Source organism: Gopherus evgoodei, chromosome 4, assembly GCF_007399415.2.
Source record: "Gopherus evgoodei ecotype Sinaloan lineage chromosome 4, rGopEvg1_v1.p, whole genome shotgun sequence".
In the NCBI taxonomy this organism is placed as follows: domain Eukaryota; kingdom Metazoa; phylum Chordata; order Testudines; family Testudinidae; genus Gopherus; species Gopherus evgoodei.
In genome coordinates, this window is record NC_044325.1 from 31,035,219 (window position 1) to 31,049,984 (window position 14,766).

A 14,766-nucleotide genomic window follows, 5' to 3' on the forward strand; every position below is an offset into this window, starting at 1 on the left:
TCCTGATAGTCAAATGCACTAGAAGCAGGAACAGAGGCTGCAGCCCTTATGTCCAGCTGAGGCTTTCAGAACCAGACCTTGCTTTCCTTCCTCCTCCCCGCCCACCAATTCCTAATAAGAGGGCAGTATGACTCTGGCCTGGCATTTTAACCTACCTGCCCTAGTAGCAACAGCCCCCCACCCCCATTTCCTTACTGATGGCCTCAGTTTGATTCTGCTCTCAGAACCTAGAAATTGCTAACTTAATAAATATTCCCTAGGTGAACTTCATAGCTGTGTATGTTTGTCTGAACGCTCACATGGGCCGAAGCTACCGGGGCCAACTCACGGCCTGAGCAATCTGGAGAGATCCTGAGCTGCTGGGAAAGACTCTCCAGAGCCTCACTCTGGCCCTGATGGCAGCCTAGGGGTGAAACTAGTCTCCACAGACAATGAGGAGCCAGTTTTAGGTCCATTGGCTCCGTGGTGGGATTCTATGGAGAGCCTCGGAACACTGTATTTTGAGGTGTACCGGGGTGTGGGCACCCTGCACAAATGCCCTATCCCTGCCATCTGCCATGGAGTAGAATTATGTTGTTTCTGCTGTCTTCCGGCCTTTTTCTTGGGCTTTAGCAAGGATTTCCCTCCATGACATTAAGAGTCTGATCATATGTTCTTTGTACACTCCAAATTCCCAGTTAAATCAACAAGCAGTCAAGGTGTGCAAAGAACACACAAACGAGGCCCATGTATTGGGCCTGAATGATTGGCGGAGAGGGGCTAAAGCACTGAGCCAGGGAGAGCCTAAGCCAGATGTGGCTCAGAGTTCCATTTCTTTGTCTCCCCAACATTCAGGACTGGGAAGGGGGGACAGTGAGAGAGAGAGGGTTTGGTCAATTTGCAGTGCCTGATATTCTCAGGCTTTCAGAGTGGTCACCTTCCCACACAGGATAGCAGCAACCTGGCTCTAACCCAGGGAGCAGCTTTCTTCTTTGATTTCACAATCGGCATTGCTCAAACCAGCATCACCGCTATGCATTCAGCTGCCCAGTTTGCTGCACTTAGGGGCAGACAGAGTAGTTGCTAAATGCTGAGGCTGTTAGGAGGCAGAAGGGAGAGAGCAAGAGAGGAGGGGGGTGGTTGCTACCCAGAAGCCTGCCATTCAGGCAGATGGTGGAATGATTTGATATGAATAGCTGCTGTCAGTCTCATAGAGTGAACTTTACAATTGTGCTACGTGTTGGACTGCATGTGACTAATGCCATTCTTCTGCTGGCTACAGGCAGAACACAGCTGTTTCTTTAAGGACAATTTTGGTTTTATGGACAGAAAAATCTATAGCAAGAACCTGTTAGGAAATAAGCAACATCCAGCATTCCACTCTATAGACAGGAGCAAATCTCTTCAAGGCTTTCATCACCTCAGCTAAATCAAATGCATTTTTAAAGACAAACCTGATTTTGGTTTCATTCTGCTTTTGGTGCCTGTGTGGGCTTAAACCCTCTATTTCTCCACACAAACAAGTAGGGCAGGGGTGGCAGCAGCCACAAATATTGGTTGGCTTACATAATTCCAGCTTATATAAATGTTGCAAGATCAGGGAGTCAATTAAGTGACAGATGCTGCAGGTGGTTTCTGTTGAAGAGACAATACTGCAGCAGGGATGCAAAGAAAAGCTATAGCAGAGGCTAAAGATCTGACATGAATTGGAGATTTTGCATTTTAGCAGTTAAAGGCCCCAGTTCAACAGTCAGAAAAAGCAATGCACCATGGGCACTAGACCAGCAATGAGGCAAACCCTGCAGAGAGTGGAAGAGGAAGGGGCTTAAGGGTGAGCAAAGAGGTAACTCTGAAGATTTGTCAGTCTGCATCCTGCATGAATTGCTGCAGGTCACACAGCCCTGCTCCCTGCCCTGTTCCTCTCAGGCAGTGTTTCCCCCTTTGTGCCCCCTTGTGGCCAGAGTAACTCTTTCTTTAGCCAAACAGCTGCTGAGCACCTGAGGCTAGGATCCAGGATTTGGCCCTCCCCCTTGCCATCCATACAACATCTCTTTTTTCCCCCTACACACCATAGAACAAACATCCATCCCATGCTACCCGTTTGTTCTATGTTGTACAATGTGGGGAGGGGAAGGAGACATGCCATGGATGGCAATTGTGCATGGCCGTCGGTGGGGTTCCTTATGTGAAACCACGGACTGTAACCTCAGATGCAAAGCAGCTCTTTTGTAGAAGAAAAAATTGCTCCTGTTGGGAGAAATAACTAGAAAAATGCTGCTAGAAGCAGCAAGAAGTGAACAGGATCCGAATGAAAGATTCTTTCATTCACAGATTGCAAGGCCAGAAGGGACCTGTGTGATCATCTGTTCTGACCACCAGCACAACACAGGCCTCAGGCTGCCTCTTGCTCCATTTTCAATGTGTGGGTCTTGAAGACATCCATCTCCTTTTTTAAAAATATCTATGCAGGATCTGGCCCAATATGCCTTAAAATGATAGTCCTTCAAACACCATTTTAAAAAAGTGATTAATCTACAAGCAAAGTTGTTCTAATCGCCTCCACTCCCTGTTATTTTGAACAGTAATAAATGTCAAATAGAGAGTTTGATTGTAGTGATGAGGGCATCTCCTTTCATGCAGGTTGCTCTGCTCTCATATTCTACCTTCACCTAGTTCTTAACCAGAGCTGGGATAGCAATGCTCAGCCAGAAACAGAACCACCAGTGTCATTCTTGCAACCTACCTACCATGGGTTATTGTCTCACGTATGTAGTAGCAGGTAAAGAAAACTCCTATCCCAGCTCTTCAGTCCAGGGTGAAACACTCGACCCCTTTGCTTGTACTAGAGTCTGGGACTGTTTAGGCTTAGTTTTGTTTTACAGTGCCAGATTCTCAGAAATTGCTCTCATTTCAATGGAGCCACCGCAATTCACATCAGCAGAGAACATGCCCCATTGAGTAGAACGGCTCTGTTGTACCAGACACATACATGTTTCACCATTTTATGATATTAGCTACTGAAATATTATTGATTTTTTTCAGTCTCACAAGAAAACCAAAAGACGTGACAAATGTTTTGGCTTAATATGAGAGTCAGCCTCTGCTGGCCTTACTCACTAGGTGTCCCATTGACCGCAGGATTTGCCCAACGTAGCTACCAATAGAGTTGCAATGCTTCACAGTCAGTTAAATGATCTATCCCAAGAAAAGTACTCCCCTGGCTTGTGGCAGATGCACTGACATTTGAGAGGGATGATGTGACATGCTGAAAGGCTGGCAAAGCCAGAGTTAGGGGACATAAACATTGCCAACACCTGAGGTTTTAAAGAATAAAGGAGCCTGCAAAACGGAATCTGTTGCTGCCATCCAGTTATATGATAAAGTTCCCAAAGAATGATAAACAGTGAGCGGATTCCTCGTTTGGCGGAGTGATTGTCATCTTCTCTATAGGAAGACTGGTAAACATACTCTAGTCCAGCCTTCTAGTGCCAGGCTGGAGTTACAGTTCATTGTTGCATGTTTCTCTACGTCAGGGGTCAGCAATGTTTCAGATGTGGGGTGCCAAGTCTTCATTTATTCACTCTAATTGAAGGTTTCACGTGCCAGTAATACATTTTGTTTTTAGAAGGTCTCTTTCTATAAGTCTATAAAATATAACTGAACTATTGTTGTATGTAAAGTAAATAAGGTTTTTAAAATGCTTAAGAAGCTTCATTTAAAATTAGATTAAAATGCAGAGTCCCCAGGACCCGGGCAGTGTGAGTGCCACTGAAAATCAGCTCACGTGCCGCCTTCAGCACGTGTGCCATAGGTTACCTACCTCTGCTCTACCTGGTAGTTAGCACTTATCACATACCTCATGAGGAACAAGACTTAAAGCTGCTGTGACTGCTGCACAATGACCTGGCTTTATCAAGCTGTGCACCAGATTTCACTTAGGAAATCCGCTTGCCGTTGGGAATCCACCATGCGACAGTTGGAGAATCTATTATGTATCAGGTACCTCTAGCTATTTTCCAGAAAGCCAGTAGATCACTCAGGGTAACCCTGGTGCATTTCCCATTCTAAATGTGCCAACAGAACCATTGTTTAAAAGGCTGGAGGGGTGGAATGAGCAGTATCAGAATTAGGCATTGACAATAGCAAATATTGGCTAGCTGCTGTATTTCTAGAGTCCTTAGCACACTGGCACATAGGTGTTACTTATTATGCATGGTCTTATGGTTAAGCCAATGGACTGGGACTGAGGAGAGCTGGCTTCAATCCCCAGCCTTCTACCCATTTCCTGTGTGACCCTGGGCAAGTTACTCAATCCCTCCATTTCCCAGCTGTAAAATAGGGAGAACTGCACTTCCTTTGTCTGCCTGGTGTGTTTCGATGACAACTCTTTAAGGTAGGAGCTGTCTTTGACTGTGTGTTTGTGCCCTGATCTTGGCTGGGGCCTCTAGTATGCACTACCATCATATAAATGAGAACAACCATGGCCACTCCTTTATTACCACTTAGACTTGTCCTAGTCTCCCTGGTAAGTAGAACATTAAAAGTATAATTGTCAAATCAATTCAATGCATCCTCCAAGCTACAACACTGGCTAGAACTAAAAACATTTCCTGTACCACAGCTTCTTGTTGGCTTTGCCCTTTGGGGTTTCAGGTTCAGGTTTGTCCCCACACTGGGCCAGTGGCACAAGCCATTGCAATCTGCACTGGTCCTGAGACTGCCTCTCAGTCACAGAACTATCTCATTGTAACCGAGCAGATGGCTTGTTACAAGATGGAGCTGCTGCTGGGCCTTGAATACTTGTAGTCAACAGGTGCTTGGGCCAAGCTTGTCCAACAGGGGAAGGATATATACACTGGCCTTGTTTGGATGTGACCATGACACCCTCTCGTAGCTGACCCCAGCAACCATAAAGCCTGCTATTGTCACACCACTAAAGGACTCCTACTTTATCTTGAGTTGCACAGGTGGGTGCTCTTGGTGTAGAACAAGGGTGGGCAAACTTTTTGGCCCAAGAGCCACATCTGGATTGGGAAATTGCATGCAGGGCCATGAAGGTAGGGCTGGGGCAGAGGGTTGAGGTGGAAATACAGGGTGTGGGAGGGGACTGAGGGCAGGGGGTTGGGTGGCAGGAGGGGGTGTGGAGTGAGAGAGGGGGCTTAGGGCAGGAGGGGCTCAGGGTGTAACGGGGGCTCAGGGCAGGGGGGTGAGGTGCAGGGTGCAGGAGGGGTTCGGGGTGTGGGCTCTGGCCTGGTGCCACTTACCTTGAGCAGCTCTGGAGTGGCAACGGTGCGCAGCAGGGCTATGGCAGGCTCCCTGCCTGCCCTGGCCCTGCACCGCTCCCAAAAGCAGCCAGCATCACGTCCCTGCAGCCTCTAGGGGAGGGGGAACAGAGGGCTCCAGGCACTGCCCTCTCCTGTGGATATCACTCCCAAAGCTTCCATTGATTGCAGTTCCCCGTTCCCTGCCAGTGGGAGCTGCAGGGGGCAGTGCCTGCAGGCAAGGGCAATGTGCAGAGCCCTTTGCCTTCCAACTCCCCCAGGGGCCACAGGGGCACGGTGCCAGCCGCTTCTGGGAGCGGCGCGGGGCCAGGGCTGGCAGGGAGCCTACCTTAGCCTCACTGCACCATGGGACTGGCAATTCTGTGGGCCAGATCCAAAGCCCTCACAGGCCAGATCCGACCCGCAGGCTATAGTTTGCCCACTCCTGGTGTAGAAGGTCAAAGGTTTGATCTTGGCTAATGGCCTGGTGTCTGTGCAGGTGTAGTGTAAGTCATTACATCAGCATATGAGAATGCTTCCAGTCCTGTGGTCATCAACGAGGCACCATGGGAACTGCTGTTTCCATATGAATCCCTTGACATGCAGGAGAAGCTCTATTTCCAGGAAGGTTCTCTGTTTGTGCCATAGAAACAGCTCCAATGCTACGTTTCATGGACATGTGGCAGGTGAGTGTGACTCTCGCGCCTGCATGTCACTGACATGTAGCACATTGGTTTAGCTCTGAATGACATCAGTGAGTAATATGGATCATAGCAGTTGCAAAAGGTAGTACAGGGACAGGATGAATGAATTTGATGTTTATTGACTCAGTGGGTCAAATTCATCCCCTTCACTCATTGTGGTTCTGTTGTACTCTATCAGTTTATACTACAGAACTAATGTAGTATAGCTGTGGCCATAAGCCCAAATTCCTTAATTATCACAGATCTCGCTGTCCTAGATTGTGACTCCTGTGGAGTAGTGTCTTACTCTTTGCTTAGTCTCGCTGATTTCAATGAGACAATTGGGGATGCCCAGGGCTGCTTTCAGTTGTTAGCAAGCCCCTCCACACAACCACTGAACAGGTGTTATGGCGTCTGCCTCAGTTTCCCCTCTGTTCAGCCAATCACAATTTAGCCCTCTGTCTGGTAGCTCCTCACTAAGGCTTGAGCCAGATCATTAATAGTCTCTCCTCTCTCTGGGCAGCGAAGAGTCTAGTGGGTCAGGAGGCCAGCGACCCTAGCAAAGGGTTGACAGTCTCCAGCCTCTTCGGGGTTCAGATCCTTTGCTCTACAGACATAAATAATCCCTCTACTGGGGTCAATAGGGGAACCTAGGCCCACTCCTTCCTCTAGGTTCCTATCCAGAGACCATGTACGAAGCCATTGGAATCAGCATGTCCAAATGCCTTACTGTTCCTCTGGACGGCTTCCTCCCACACCCTTCTAGTAGGGTGTTCCCCAGACTCACGCGCTGTCATCCTCTCCTTCTGGAGGTCCAAGTACCTAGGCATCTTCCTGCCAGTCTGCTGCTGAAGGACACTGCCCTTAGTGAGTCCTCAGCCTTTTTGGCAGCCACCTCTCCCTTAAGATCAGCAGCCTTACTTGTTGCAGGGCCCCCAGTAAGCCCCAGCTGAGAAGGCAGCTGCTCTCCCTGTTAGCTCTTTAGTGACTGAGGCGGCATGGGGTCTGTACACCCCATGAGAGGGGAATAAAGTACTATTTGGAATGAGTAAGGGCAGCGGGATCTAACTGAGGCAGCAGAACCAGGGTGGTTGTGGCAGCTAGCATCCCCGCAATGGAAATATCTGGGGGAGAGGCTGATATGTTTCCATCCCTCTGTATTCTCCATCCCCACAATGTCTCATGGAGGCAAGAGTGGGAAGCAGAGGTGGGGTGAGGCGGCTGCCAGAGCACCTGGAATTGGGCCAGTAGCGAGGGAGCAGGAACAGCTCTTCTCTCCCAGTGACACACAGTGTATGGGCCCAGCCGGACAGAGCTGATGTGCAGGGACCACACCGCAGTGACACACAGTATATGGACCCGGCTGGGCAGAGCTGGTGTGCAGAGACCACAGCGCAGTGACACACAGTGAATGGGCCCCCGGCCGGGCGGGGCTGGTGTGCAGGGACCACATCGCAGTGACACACGATGTATGTCCCCAGTTATCCAGGACAGGTGGCCATTTACGTGACTCCCTGTCAGCCAACCCAGGCTGGTCCCACCTTTCAGCCACTGTGGGTCCTGCAGAGACACCCAGCACCGGATAGGGACAGAATCATGTGCACCCGCCCCCATAGTTGGGTGAGGGACAGGGCACCAGCACTTGGGCAGGAGGGCATCAGCACATAGGTGCCAGCTGCCAAGGGGGGCAGGCAGGAGCACAGGGCTTACTCCAACACCACGATCCAAGCAGAGAAATAAAACCCAGCACCATTAACCATACAGGAGAACTTGGGAAGGACCCCACTACTCAAAACAACGCTGACAATTTCTATTTTTAAAAAAAATATAATTGAATCTCAATAGTAGAGAGAAAAGCCACTGTATCTTTAAGTGGAATAGCAAGTTTCATAGAAGGAATGGTATATAGTTAGAGCCATTATATTTATTGTCTGCCTGGGTATAGTTTTAAACAAAGAAATGGATCCCGAGGGGCATACAGGCTCAGTATCCTAGTACGGTGCTTCAGTACTATAAAAAAAATTGCCCAGAGGCTTAATGGTAGCACACCGCAGCCTACACTTGCTATTTGGGTTCAACCAGCAGCCCAGCTCTCTCACCTTCTAGGGCAGGCAAGGGCTAAAAGAACTGCAGAACCAGAAATCTGATCTCCCTGAGGTAGGAGGAAAGACCTGCTCTCCCTGAATGGTACAAGGAAGGAGAGGCTCCAAAGGGAATCAAGTTCTGTCCATTCCTCTGCAGTTGGATGGACCATTGTTGCTGGCTGGGACAGGTAGCTTGAGAGTGAGGGGACAGTTAAAAGCAGGGGAAGGAGATGCCCTCCCATCAGGAAAGAATCCCTCCCACCACCCCTGCTGAGGAGGGAAAATGGTTTTTGCTGTTCCTTTGTCAACAGCTATCTATAAATAGCTCTTTGCAAACTCAGAATTGCTTTTGCTGGGGGGACACACATTAAATTTCAGCCCCAAGTCAACTGTTGTACTTAAGTTAAGAAGCCAGGGGAAGGGGAGGAGGAGGGGATAAAAAACTGCTGAGACAATTTTAACCAGAGCTGCACAAATGTCAGTGCTATAATACTACTAAAGGGAAAGAAAAAGAAACTGTCACTCTGACAATTTGAATTTCAATACTCTTGTGCCCAGCAGCACTAATGGAAGCCCAGAGACTGACACGCTGTAGGAATATTTGGCTCTTGCTGCTTATATGAATTGCATTGATCCGCTCCAGGCACTTCCATATCACAGTGCTGCCCATTTAGTAGGTAGAGCAGCTATCACTTCTTTAGGGCTTGAGGGACCAGGGAAGCCTCTCATCCCAGCAACATCATTGGTTCCTCCCACTTTTTTTTTCAAATGACACTTCTATTTTTTTTACTTGTTGTCATCAGTATCTTGTCACCAACGTCCACCGAGAGGGCAGAAACCTGGACCTTAATCACTTCCTCATCGCTAAAACCCAGCTTGTTTCTCCTCCTTGAGAACATGTGCCTTATGCCTGAAGCTCTCTTTTGAGTCATGTGTGATACTGATGAGCTCCCTTTTTGGGTATGGGAATTTAGTGCTCATGAAGGGCTCTGTTCAGAGACAGAGGTCTTGTCTGTATCCACAGAATAGCCATGGCTGTGTATGGTCCTGCACCCTGCCCCCAGTATTCTTCAACCCTGTTGTGGAGCGAGAGGATGTCTCTGTGGAAGGAGTCTCCATAGATCATTCAGTCCTTGCTGTCATTGCTGAGACTGCCAACAAGGTTATCTTTTAATACCAATTGTAGGAGTGATTTGCTGATAGGGACACCTGCCAACTGAGAACTTGAACTCATACCAGACCAGCTACCACACTGATGACAGCTTTCAGTCACTGGATATGGTGCAAACTGGAGACCTAACTGAAGGGCAATAGATCCCATTCTTATTATCCTGAACCAGCCAGTTGCCCATGTTCTGAGTTTTGCCTCCATCTCAGTTATTAGGAAATGTCAACTACTTTGATCCACAGCCCAGCAAAACATTTCTCTGTTAGTTTCACTGCCCTGTTTGGCCTAACAACCTTCCATTGCTGGTGCCCCATGAACTCTTTATAAGCTTGTTATCTGAGACAAAACTCCCTTGTTGGGGGATTGGAGCACAGCATAATAGAGGCCTAGATGCTACAGGGGCTTTATAACTTTCTATCAGTGCTCAGAAGGGTTAAAAACAAATTGAAAATATTCTTGCCTGTAAGACACATTTTAAAAAAATATTTGTTTCATTTATATTGATATAGACACAAAACCTCACATTCTCATAGACTCATAGACTCATAGACTCTAGGACTGGAAGGGACCTCGAGAGGTCATCGAGTCCAGTCCCCTGCCCTCATGGCAGGACCATTCTCCGGGCCTTTGCCACATAGCCTGAGATGCTGTCATCTGTGATGTTCAGAAGGCATGAGTGTGCCATTCTATAGTGCATGTTTGGTACAGGATATATGTTGCGTCTAGTAAAACAGGCCCAAAGTGGAACAGAGTAAGTGTGGCAAAACACTTGCTCCAGATCTTTTTCTTTTCAATAATCAGCCACATCAGAAATAGCACCATCATGCAAAGTCTAGATAGAAATCCTATTCCAGGATTTTGGTTGGGGTGGAGGGAAGAATACACTTTACAACGTAATCTTGGCCACCATTCACCTGTAGAAACTGACCACTAGCCATCACTGTGAGGCTTGATTCTGATTTCACCCCAGCATAAGCTGTGATTCAATTGACTTCAGTGGACTCACGCCTGATTTAATAACTCCGATTCACTGAGATCAGAGTCAGGCACTTTGGGCCTGATATTTCAGAGGCGCTGCTGAACACTGACAATTCTCACTGGAACTGTGGATGCTCAGACTGTCTGGGTACAATTTACATTGCTCCTGATCTAAGCTTCTATCTGCTTATCTGTCATTGACCTTGACGATATGTTGCCACTAGAGTGCACTGTAGGGACCAGCTTGGGAGTTGGGACTGTCGTCTGTATTGATGTTGCTAAAGTTTGCACTATTTTCTTCTGTTACAATAGTCCCAGGGTGGCTTTCAGAGAATGCAACCAACAATTTAAAGAAACACCACTGCTCCCTCCACAAAAGCAGACATGTTTTTTCATCCTTATGTAAAATGAATCCAATGAAAAATACCTCCTCTTGTTCCAGTTTCCACACATTAATGCTAGGTGGGATATTCTCCTGCTGCACTTCTGCCTTTTTAAGGATACTCAACACCAGAAACCACTGCAGGTAAAACAAAACAATGTATACAAAGAGTTAGGGCCCAGTTCTACAAAATTCTGAATGTTCTTCAGTCCCACTGAGTTGAATAGGAGTTGAGGGTGCTCAGTGTCTTGCAGAAGATGCTCAATCCCTTTCAGGATTGGGCCCAATTACACAATCCTAGTCCAATCAAAGGGTTTGGTTTACACATTGAAGGTGGAATCAGGCCCAAAGTCTGCTATATAAATGTCAAAGAAAGTTAGCATAACACAGAGCCTATATTAGGCCCTTTTGTGAATATACAGTTAAATATTCTGATTATACACTTGAGTTCAGTGCTTGGGATATAACAATTCTGAGCTCACTCCTGCTTCCATGGAGTTTTGCCATTGATTTTAACAGGAGCAGGATTGGAGCATTCTATTGCAAGCACAACCCACCTATATCTGGAGTTAATGCTTCATATGTTTAAGATACAGGTGGTAAATTCCAGCAAGCATCTGCACATAAGTGAAGATGAACAGCAGCAGCATCCATCAAAAGTATTTGTGTAGAGCATGAAGTGTTTAAAGAGGGAACTCAATAAGCTGAAATAAAACTGTCATGAATATTTATGTGGCCAAGTACAGAATCTGCACATCGATCCTTTCTATTGATGATGATTGATGATAAAAGAAAAAATGAATATTTTATTTGTCTTTCATAAAAACGTGACTTGCCCGAGGTGAGCAGCCAAGTAGGATTTTGCAAGTCCAAAGCTGAGTGTTGGATCTTTTGGTTTGTTTTTTTCCTTCCATGTACCTGGTACAGATTGCAGGCTGTTATTGTTGCAATAGTTATCAAGGTCCCAATCTTGCAATCAAATTTACTAAGCACACACAGAGCCCCACTGAAGTGAATGGGGATGGGCGAAGACAGGTGGATCTGATTGTAGAACTGGGGCCCTATTTAAAAATGCTTTAAAAGAGCCATATAAAGGCCCTCACGAAATGCTACCTTCAACTATTAATCGGGAGAAGGCAGTGCTTCCAGCAATTCCTCATTGTAACTTAAAATGTCTGTTGATTTGAATCCTTTCAAAGGAAACCCATTTTAATCCACTACTTTTCTGGCTGCAACATTTATTCAGCATTTGCTTTCTTTTCTTCAGGACGCACATTGTCTCATCAGGACTGTAGAGTGGAGATGCAGCAAGTATATTGCTGTGTCAATCTGCACACCAAGGTGGTTACACTAACAGGGCTTGCATTCCATCTCATTAGTAAGGGCTGAGCAGCTCTCGATACCAGCCTTCTTTCATTTAGATTCCTAATAGACACAAACCTAGGGGTTGAGCGCTCTGGATTCAGGTCCTGTCTTTGACACAGACTTCCGAAGCAGCCTAATCTCCCTGTGCCTCAAGTGTCTTTCTGTAAAATGGGGGTGATAGAATTTCCTTTATCTATACTGTAAGATCTTCAGGGCAGGGGCTCTATCTTACTATGCTATGTGTTTGTACAGTGCCTAGCGCAATGATCTCAGCTGAGGCCTCCAAGTGCTACTGTAATATCTAATAACTTTTGGTTACACACATTTGAATATTTTAGCCAGACTTCATTACCTTACTCTTGATATAATCCACAGTCTGAGCACCCCTGACTATGAGATGTGTACCCTGCATCTTGATGCTGCACCTAAAACGGCTTTTCCTAATAAATACATTTTAAAACATGACATTTTCAGCAAGCACTGTTATGAAAAACATTATGGTTCCTATTAATAACCAGTAGAGGGCGATTTCTGCTTTTACTTATCAAAACATTTTAACAGGCTATGACATGACCGTAGCTTTTGTTATTCTTGAAATCTAAATTATATTTGGAAGACAATCCGAAAATCTATGGTGAGAAAATAGTAACAGTTCCTGTTTCCAATTTACACACCCCACTGAAAGGTTTTAAAACAATTTATGCCCATTACTCTTTGCTGAAACCAACAGGAATGCAAAAGCTGCCAAGCTGAAAGAGACCAATGGCCCATCGAGTCTGCCATCCTGGCTTGAGACGTGGCCTGCACCTCATGAGTCAGAGGAAAGCCTGTAATGCATGAAGGAAATGTCTACACTACGTAGCATAGCATAGATACTACAGGAACAGAAGGGGGGTTTCCGTTGCTGTAGTAAATCCACCCCATCCAGAGGTGGTAGCTAGGCTGACAGACCAATTCTTCTGTCAGCTTAGCAGTGTCTATGCCATAGCTTAGGTTGGCTTAACTACAGCTCGTAGGGGGATGTTTGATTTGTTTTACAACCCTGTGTGACACAGCTCAACTTTAACTAAGTTTCAGGTATAGACCAGGCCTCAGCCATTTGAGCTATGCTGTAACCCAAGGGGGAGCTGAAGAGGCAGAAAATGGTTTCCCTCCCATCAAGGAGAAATACAGGAAGAGGTTTAATTATACATGTACACTTTGTTTTAGCCCCAATTCAGGAAAGCCCTTAATTATGTGTGGTACTAGTTAGGTCAGCACTGAAGCATGTGCTTAACTTTAAGCTCTATTGGAGAGGAAGGATGATCCAGTGGTTAGGGCATGAGCCTAGGATGTTACAGACCCAGATTCAAATCTTTGCTCTGCCATGGACTTTGTATGTCCATGGGCAAGTTATTTAACATCTCCGGGCCTCAGGTTCTCACCTTTAAAATGGGGATAATCCCTACCTCTCAGGACCGTTGTGAAGATAAATACATTAAAAGATTGTGAAGGCCTTTGAGATCTACTGAAATTGACTTTATTATTAAATCAATAGGCCTTTAGGCACGTGTGTAAATCCCATGGAAGTCAATGCTAAAGTTAAGCACAGGCTTTAGTGCTGTCTTGAATCCGGGCCATGCTGTGTTTAAACACTGTCTGAAGAGGACATAGTAGTTTTAATTGGAGATTCACTCCAGTGCAAAGGGCTTGGCCAATGTCCTTAACTGGGGCAGCGTCACACAATACTAGGATGGCCAACTATCTAAATCTGTGAAAACTGGACACTGAGTGCCAGATCCTCCCGCGCCCCCTGCTCCATTGCTTTTCCTTAAGACCCCACCCCCCATCACTCCCTGGTCTCTACAGCACCCTTCACCTGCCAGCTGAGCAGGGTCTAGGGGTGGAGGGGTGACTGGGGCAGGACGTTGGAGAGAAAGTTGGGCTCTAGGGGTGAGTAACTGGGGCAAGGTGAGGGAGGGAGCACTGGGTTCTAGGGATGTGGGGGTGAATGGGACAGGGTGGGGGAGGGAGAGCCATGCTCTGCAGGTGGAGGGGTGAGTAGGGCAGGGCGGGGAAGGGAGAGCCACGGTCAGGGCAGGACGGGGGAGCTACCGGTAACTCTCTCTGCCAGAGCCACTGCAGAGTGATTTGCAGAGTGATTGTCCAGGCTCTAGCAGTAGCTGCTGCTTTTCCTGCCCCCTGGTCTGCTGACAGAACCAGGGCCATCCTTAGGCATAGGCAGAATAGGCAGCCGCGTAGGGCCTCACTCTGCCTGGGGGCACCACTCTGCAGGCAGCCCAGACAGTGTAGAAGCAGGGCTGCTGGGTCCTGGAGAGAGCCGAATGCAGCACAGTCTGAGGAATGGGATTGGCTGCTTGGGTCTCTGGGAAGGGGAGAGGGTAGGGGTTGGGGAAGGAGCTCACCTGTGAGTGTGACTTTTTCCCCCCAGCTGAGGTGAGGTGGGGCAGGCTCTGTGGCTCTGGAACCAGTATCCTTTGTTGTCCCCCATAACATCCATTCTTCTCCCCCCCTGCCCCACGGAGCACCCCCTCCTTTCTCCCTCCTCCCCAGGAGCACCCCTCTCTCTCTCCTCCCTCCCCTCCGTCAGGGCTGGGTTGGGTGAGGTGCTGGGGGATATGTGCGGGGAGGAGGCTGGCTGCCTGCCTGCTGAGGAATGAAAGTGAAAGTAACTCACTTCCTCGCCAGGCAGCCAGGATTGGAATGTCACACAGGGCTTGGCTGGGGTTAGCCAGATGTGTGAAAAATCAGGATAGGGGATTGGGGTACAGTGATCAGATATCCCTATTTTATAGGGACAGTCCCAATTTTGGGGTCTTTTTCTTTTATAGGCTCCTTCTACCCCCCCTCCCCCATCCCTGTCCTG

At 47.4% G+C, this 14,766-nt stretch overlaps 1 protein-coding gene across 1 annotated transcript in view; it reads right to left on the minus strand.

Moving 5' to 3' along the window:
* The window catches only part of FAM181A (family with sequence similarity 181 member A), a 32,035-nt gene extending 17,694 nt beyond the window's left edge, over positions 1-14,341 (minus strand). The window contains exons 1-2 of the mRNA XM_030558854.1: positions 14,306-14,341; positions 10,581-10,673 (exon numbers count right to left, since the gene is read on the minus strand). The gene's annotated coding sequence lies outside the window, so the exon portion shown is untranslated. The remainder of the gene's footprint in view (positions 1-10,580; positions 10,674-14,305) is intronic.
* Between the last annotated feature and the right edge of the window lie 425 nt (positions 14,342-14,766).